This window comes from Nanorana parkeri, unplaced genomic scaffold (assembly GCF_000935625.1).
Source record: "Nanorana parkeri isolate BGI_ZX_2015 unplaced genomic scaffold, ASM93562v1 scaffold3285, whole genome shotgun sequence".
In the NCBI taxonomy this organism is placed as follows: domain Eukaryota; kingdom Metazoa; phylum Chordata; class Amphibia; order Anura; family Dicroglossidae; genus Nanorana; species Nanorana parkeri.
The window spans coordinates 28,507-35,498 of NW_017309553.1; the positions used below are offsets into that span (position 1 = coordinate 28,507).

The 6,992-nt window shown below is 49.4% G+C and overlaps 1 protein-coding gene across 1 annotated transcript in view; it reads left to right on the plus strand.

Moving 5' to 3' along the window:
* The window catches only part of MAPRE3 (microtubule associated protein RP/EB family member 3), a gene marked incomplete at its 3' end in the record, with an annotated part of 41,885 nt that overhangs the window by 11,405 nt on the left and 23,488 nt on the right, over window positions 1–6,992 (plus strand). Inside the window, exon 2 of the mRNA XM_018574847.1 lies at window positions 1,377–1,424. The remainder of the gene's footprint in view (window positions 1–1,376; window positions 1,425–6,992) is intronic.

Genomic DNA, 6,992 nt, shown 5'->3' on the forward strand with positions numbered 1-6,992 from the left:
ATTCACTAGATGCACCTCAGGGGAGGTATAACTGGACGGGTCAGGGTGAGGGGGGACTAGGGGAACCCCAAATCCTCCACTGAACCAACATGAGTCCGGACAGAAGGTACCTTCAGGTCTCGTGTATATATATAGAGAGGGCTGACCTGTCCCCGGCCCTATAGATGTCTATGGAGGGTCTACTGCACATGTGTAGGGAGCGAGACCCGGGCCCGGCATTTGGTGACCTCACTTCTGATCTCCTCTAACTTCCAGAGATCTCACATACCAGCAAACCGCTCCCGACACTGGGGGGTCTCATATATAAAGGATTGGACTGACCTGTAGAGGTCTACGGTGGTCCTCCAATCAGCTCCCGGCACTGGAGGTCCCATATATATAAAGGATTGGACTGACCTGTAGAGGTCTATGGTGGTCCTCCAATCAGCTCCCGGCACTGGGGGGTCTCATATATATAAAGGATTGGACTGACCTGTAGAGGTCTATGGTGGTCCTCCAATCAGCTCCCGGCACTGGGGGGTCTCATATATATAAAGGATTGGACTGACCTGTAGAGGTCTATGGTGGGCCACCAATCAGCTCCCGGCACTGGAGGTCTCATATAAAGGATTGGACTGAGCTGTAGAGATCTATGGTGGTCCTCCAATCAGCTCCCGGCACTGGAGGTCTTGTGTATATAAAGGATTGGACTGACCTGTTTATGGTGGTCCACCAATCGGCTCCCGGCACTGGAGGTCTCATATAAAGGATTGGGACTGAGCTGTAGAGGTCTATAGTGGTCCTCCCAATCAGCTCCTGGCACTGGAGGTTTCCCATATCACTAATATCTTCTTTGTGGCCCTCTTCAGTAGATCATGTGACGTGTAGGAGCCACAGGTGATGGAGACCTCCAATACCGGGAGCTGATCACTGCCGGTGCACTGAACGCCGGGTCCGCTCTGGGGGTAGTGTAGAGTCTTTGGGACAACCCAAAGACTCTACACTACCATGCATTGTGCTGCACTCCATTGGCCCGGCGATTTGTGATGCGTTCTGCTCTCCTGTATATAGACCTGAAATGCTTCCCAATGACAGGTTCTCTATAAAATATAAACCCACCGAGAATTCCCAGAGCCGATCCCTGACACCTCCGCCATGGCGGCTCAGCTTCCTCCCCGGAGGCCCCTGTGCAAAGGACAAAGGGGAGACTACAAGTGACCGTTTCAGAACGCATTACACAGACATGGTCCCCTGTTGTCACCATACTCAGGTGGTTCCATCCTTGGAAGCCTGCTGAGATCTGAGTATTGGGGGATCTATGGATGGACGCTCCTTGTCTGCTCTACATGTGTATTCATCCGTTCCCGTGTCTGACCGCAATCATTTCTCTTTCCTCTGCAGGAATTCCTGACCTCTGCTGACCAGAAGCCTCTTTATGCAGAAATGTAAGACTCCGCCTCTTTGTTACATGTACATGTTGGGTGTTGCTATGGGTGGTAATGGTGATGGTGGTGAAGGTGGTAAAGGTTATGGTTTCGATGGTGATGGTATTGGCTGTGGTGATGGTAATGGTTGTGTTGGTGATGGAAATGGTTGTGGTGGTGATAGTTGTGTTGGTGATGGAAATGGTTGTGGTGGTGATAGTTGTGTTGGTGATGGAAATGGTTGTGGTGGTGATAGTTGTGTTGGTGATGGAAATGGTTGTGGTGGTGATAGTTGTGGTGGTGATGGTAATGGTTGTGGTGGTGGTGGTGGTGATGGTATTGGTTGCGGTGATGGTGGTCCTGATCTTCCTTGGGGTGTCTTTGGGGTGATTCCGGGGACACGGGTGTATTTTTTGTGTCTAAAGCTAAACTATAATTCCCGATGTTGCCCGAAGCTTCTCATAGACCCATCACACAGCTCTTTATAGGAATAGTCACATTGGCCTTTGCTGCAAAGGAGCTTGCACTCTAATGTCCCGCCATAGTCAGACACACACATGCGTTACTGGGCCCTTTAACACTCCAAGGATGGCCAAAGTGCCCCTCCCCCCACCAATGGGCTGTGAACTACTTCAGCAGCGTAGGTAGCAGGTCTTGCCTTTTTGGCCAGTGATGTCACCCAGAATTCCTGGCGGTATTACTGCACCTGGGAACCTGTCACTTGGCAGCGGGAGGGTGGTGTGTACAGTCACCTGAGATGCCATCGGTGGTCAGATTTGGGTTTAGGGTTTTTTGGCCAAACCCACAACAAATCAAACCTGAAGATGTTCGAGGAACGCTTTCCAGGGACGTCACCCCTCTGCCAATGACTGAGCGGCCAGCAAGATGGTCTCCTCCCCTTCTCTGTGGTTGTCATGTGACCACTCTGTGGTGGGATCTTCTGATGTGGGCCCGTTGTGTCCATTGTAGACGAGAAGGATTCGCACTGATATCACCAAAGTGACGGAAATGAATGATTTGGGTATTTTTTCTGTATTTTCATTCACATTTCTGATTCTCTTTCTTCCATTTCTCTCATTTCTCCGTCATTCCAATTATTCAATCCATAGAACTGATCGGAGGTTACAGGTAGGTGGAATCCTTTAGTGGGAGGTTGCTTTGGGGGTTTTTCCATACTTTTGATCATATTAGGGATGTAAATGGTTGAAATTGCCTGGAAGTTGCTCTGTGTGTGGTCGGCTTTGGAGGTTGCCGATAGAAGATTGATATTTTCCATGTATTTGTCTCAGGGACCTCTGCCCGAGCTTGACCCTTTAGCAGGAACGTTGGGGGAGGGGTTTTAGAAGTCACCTGAAGTCTGCCAATTTCTGCCCATCAACTCTGCACACTCAGAAGCTGGGAGACAGTTAATGGACAACATGGAGCTTGTTTTGCACTGTGTCCCTATGTGGAGGCAGCCATCTTGGTAGAGGCAGGGCTTTGCTTCCTCACGTCAGAGCCTCCAGCAAGGAGAACTTTGAGCAGAGCAGTAGTGACCTCACCAAATCTCCTCTCTGCCCCGCGCCATTGCATGCATTGATTTCTTACCCACAATGCTGCTTCCTTGACCTGCTGCTTCCACACCGTGGGGTCTAATTGTAAAATGTTTGCTTTGCTCATTCATCCAACGAAACTGCATGTGTGTGCCTTCTGTGGGAGGCGTTGTTAGAACGGGGCAGTAATCGAATGTTCTTAGTGTAATTTTTCCTCTGGGCGAATGTTCTCAGATAGGTTCATTGATAAAGAAATTGGGTGATGGGGGAGAAATACCACATTATGGCCACTAGGTGTCACCGAGGATCACAGAAAATAAATACGTCTCAGTAACAAGAGATACAATGTAACAATTCCGGAGACCAGTGCAGGGAATGAGCGGATGAATGTAACTATTGCTATCCCCGTAGTAGCAGTGGTTACATTTATAGGCGTTCCATTGAATATTTGACTTTTGTCGAGCCGGGTGATGTTGGCAAGGCCACACACAGATGGGGGATGTTCTAGTAGTGTATGTGGAGGGGGGTCTTGGTCCTGGGCAAACCTCAACTTTAAAGCTGAGGCAGATTTGAGTCAAATCCCTTTTGGTTTCTTCAGAAGTACACGGAGTGTAAGAACTTCATATCTTCATTCACTAGGAGCCAATCAGCCTCTGCTTCAGTGCACATGTGCTGCCAGGGAGCATACTGACAGATGGAAGAGCGGCGAGATGACCTCATCAGGTCCCGCTGATCCCAGTCAGTAGGCTGATCGGAAGACAACCAAATAGAATGACGCACACAGCACACATTTGGGTTTTGGAAAGTCGTCAGGACTTGGCCACAATGGGAGCAGTGATGGCCAGCTTACGATGCGCAGACTAGACCTCGTGTCGGCTCCTTCTCGTAGCACATTGATGCTCATAGTCAAGTTCTTCCAATTCTCCTTTGATTGCAGAAATGATTCCCTACAGATTTCTATCCTTGAGAGGATCCCGCTGTCATCAAACCTCTAGATAAGTAGTAATGGACGTCCACTAAAAATCTGGTCCAGCAAATGTTTTGGGCCATCCAGAGAGCTGCTCTGAGGAGGGTTGAGTACATGAGACAAGAAGGCGGCTGGATTCTGGTATCAGATTAGATGCCTTCTAAGGAACTCTTGAAACGACTTCTTCAGAAAGCTACTTTACATCCAGGAACTCTTGGTCAGGGAGCTAGTTGAGGAACATGCAGCTGGACTTGGTAGGCGAGCTGTACATTACCCGTTCGGCAACACCTGGACTGATAGGTTCACTAGCTGAGGAACACCTAGACTGGCTTGGCCAGGTATCAGTCTTGCTGGCTGCTCAGAAGTTTCTAGAATAACGTGGTGGGAGAACTTTCTTTGCATCGGGAGCTCCCAGAATGACTTGGTACCTGTTCAGTAACACTCGGTCTAAGTTGATCAGGTATCAGTCTTGATGGCTATTTTAGAAGTTCGTAGAATGACTTGGTGGGAGAGTTGTACATCTTCAGGAATACCCAGACTGACTTGGTGGGAGAAGTTCACCTGGTCAGGTTATTGATCAGGTATCAGTCCTGATGGCTTTTCAGAAGCTTGTAGAATAATTTGGTGGGAGAGCTATGTTTGCACCGGGAGCACCCAGAACGACTTATTGGTAGGGTTGCACTCTACGAGTTCTGGACTGACTTAGTGGTAGGGTTGCACTCTACGTGTTCTGGACTGACTTAGTGGTAGGGTTGCACTCTACGTGTTCTGGACTGACTTAGTGGTATGGTTGCACTCTACGTGTTCTGGACCGACTTAGTGGTAGGGTTGCACTCTACGTGTTCTGGACTGACTTATTGGTAGGGTTGCACTCTACGTGTTCTGGACTGACTTAGTGGTATGGTTGCACTCTACGTGTTCTGGACTGACTTAGTGGTATGGTTGCACTCTACGTGTTCTGGACTGACTTAGTGGTAGGGTTGCACTCTACGTGTTCTGGACCGACTTAGTGGTAGGGTTGCACTCTACGTGTTCTGGACTGACTTATTGGTAGGGTTGCACTCTACGTGTTCTGGACTGACTTAGTGGTATGGTTGCACTCTACGTGTTCTGGACTGACTTAGTGGTAAGGTTGCACTCTACGTGTTCTGGACTGACTGGATCAGGTAACAGTACAGTAGCATGTTCAGAAACTGTCAGCGTATCGTGCACGGGTGTCCCCACACCGCATGCAGGTACCCACGCAGGAGGACCAAATTAGTATGACCGCACTAGACAAGGTCGATGAGTTGTATATAATTTATTGTAAACGGCAAACAAAACACAACAACCCCACCAACGCCCACAAGCAAGCACAAGTAAGTAAAGTAACCAACTAAATATAACCACAAACACATACAAAGGATAACATAAAGTATCCAAACCAGGAGCAAATAGCTGAATACACACACAGGGTATACAAGCCAGGTAAACCTGGGGAGCAGGGCAAGACCAAGGTCGGGCTAAGGAACAAAGGGTCAGGGTACAGGCAGGTAACAGGACTCAGGACTGCAAGCAGGTAACCGGACTTGTGACTCAGGATACACAGGAAATGGCAACAAGCTCAGGGCACAGGACTCAGTCAGGGAAAGGCGACAGAATACTGAGCCACAGTCCTGACTGCAGGGATGGATTAAATACCCTCCCAGGAAGCACCAGGTGGTGGATAAGTGCCGGCAGCTGGGAGACACCCGCAGGTGAGCACTGGAGTCGCAGGTTCCAGCACCACCCAGCTGTGGTCTGGTACCTGACAGTTCCTGACTTCCTGGAGACACCTGCAGGTGAGCGCAGGAACTGCAGGACCTGGAGGTGCTATGGTCCCTGACAGAAACTCTTGAAGTGACTTGCTCAGAGATCGGTATATCATTTTTCAGGGACAATCAGACGGACTTTATCAGGTAGGTAGCTGAGGAACCCCGGGAATGACTTGGTTTGAGAGCTATGTGAGGGACCGCCTGGTACCCCGACTGGGTTCCTCCATCAGAAATCAGTTTCCTCTCCGCTGGACCCTGAATTCCAGCGTCCTCAGCCCAAACTTGCCCAATTATTGGACAGAACCAATATATTAGGACAGACAACTAAACTCCCCAAATAATAAAGATTGACCTCAAACATCAGACAACACCAATGTTGAAGTAAAAACAGGAAGTGACTTTATAGAAAACCAGCTCAGTGTGTGGGTGTATATATATATACAGTTCTGGGGGTCTAAAAACATAACGTAATCAGAACATCAAACAAACAATCCCCTCCCCCGATGCCGGTAATGAAAGAATAGGGAGCGGGACAACAAAGAGGATGGGATTATCTCCTGAATGTCCTGCGTAGGTTAATCTACTCATCTCCACCCAGAGTCAGCTATGGTAATCCCATCATCAACACAATGAGACCAATGGACAAACAGAGCTGTAACAAATTCATTGGGAGTCTCAGTCCAGAGTTAACCCCTTAGTGGTGCTGGATTCACAGCCTGCACCTATAACGGGCACAGGGTGAGTTCAACATAATTCCATGGGAAAGATGCGGCATAGAAACTCCACGCGTAAATCAGGGTTATTAGTTCCAAGGGGTACATAGCAATCCTCGGGGTTCCAGGAACAGTCCCTCAAGTCTTAGTTCCATGTAACCCCAAGAGGTCTGAGGGGGGTCTCCATAGTTCTAGGTCCATAGTCAGTAGGAAGGAGGCTCCTCCAGCAGCCCCAGAGGTCTGAAGGGAGGTCTCCATAGTTCTAGGTCCATAGTCAGTAGGAAGGAGGCTCCTCCAGCAGCCCCAGAGGTCTGAGGGGGGTCTCCATAGTTCTAGGTCCATAGTCAGTAAGGAGGAGGCTCCTCCAGCAGCCCCAGAGGTCTGAGGGGAGGTCTCAATAGTTCTAGGTCCATAGTCAGTAGGAAGGAGGCTCCTCCAGCAGCCTCAGAGGTCTGAGGAGGTCTCCATAGTTCTAGGTCCATAGTCAGTAAGGAGGAGGCTCCTCCAGCAGCCCCAGAGGTCTGAGGGGAGGTCTCCATAGTTCTAGGTCCATAGTCAGTAGGAAGGAGGCTCCTCCAGCAGCC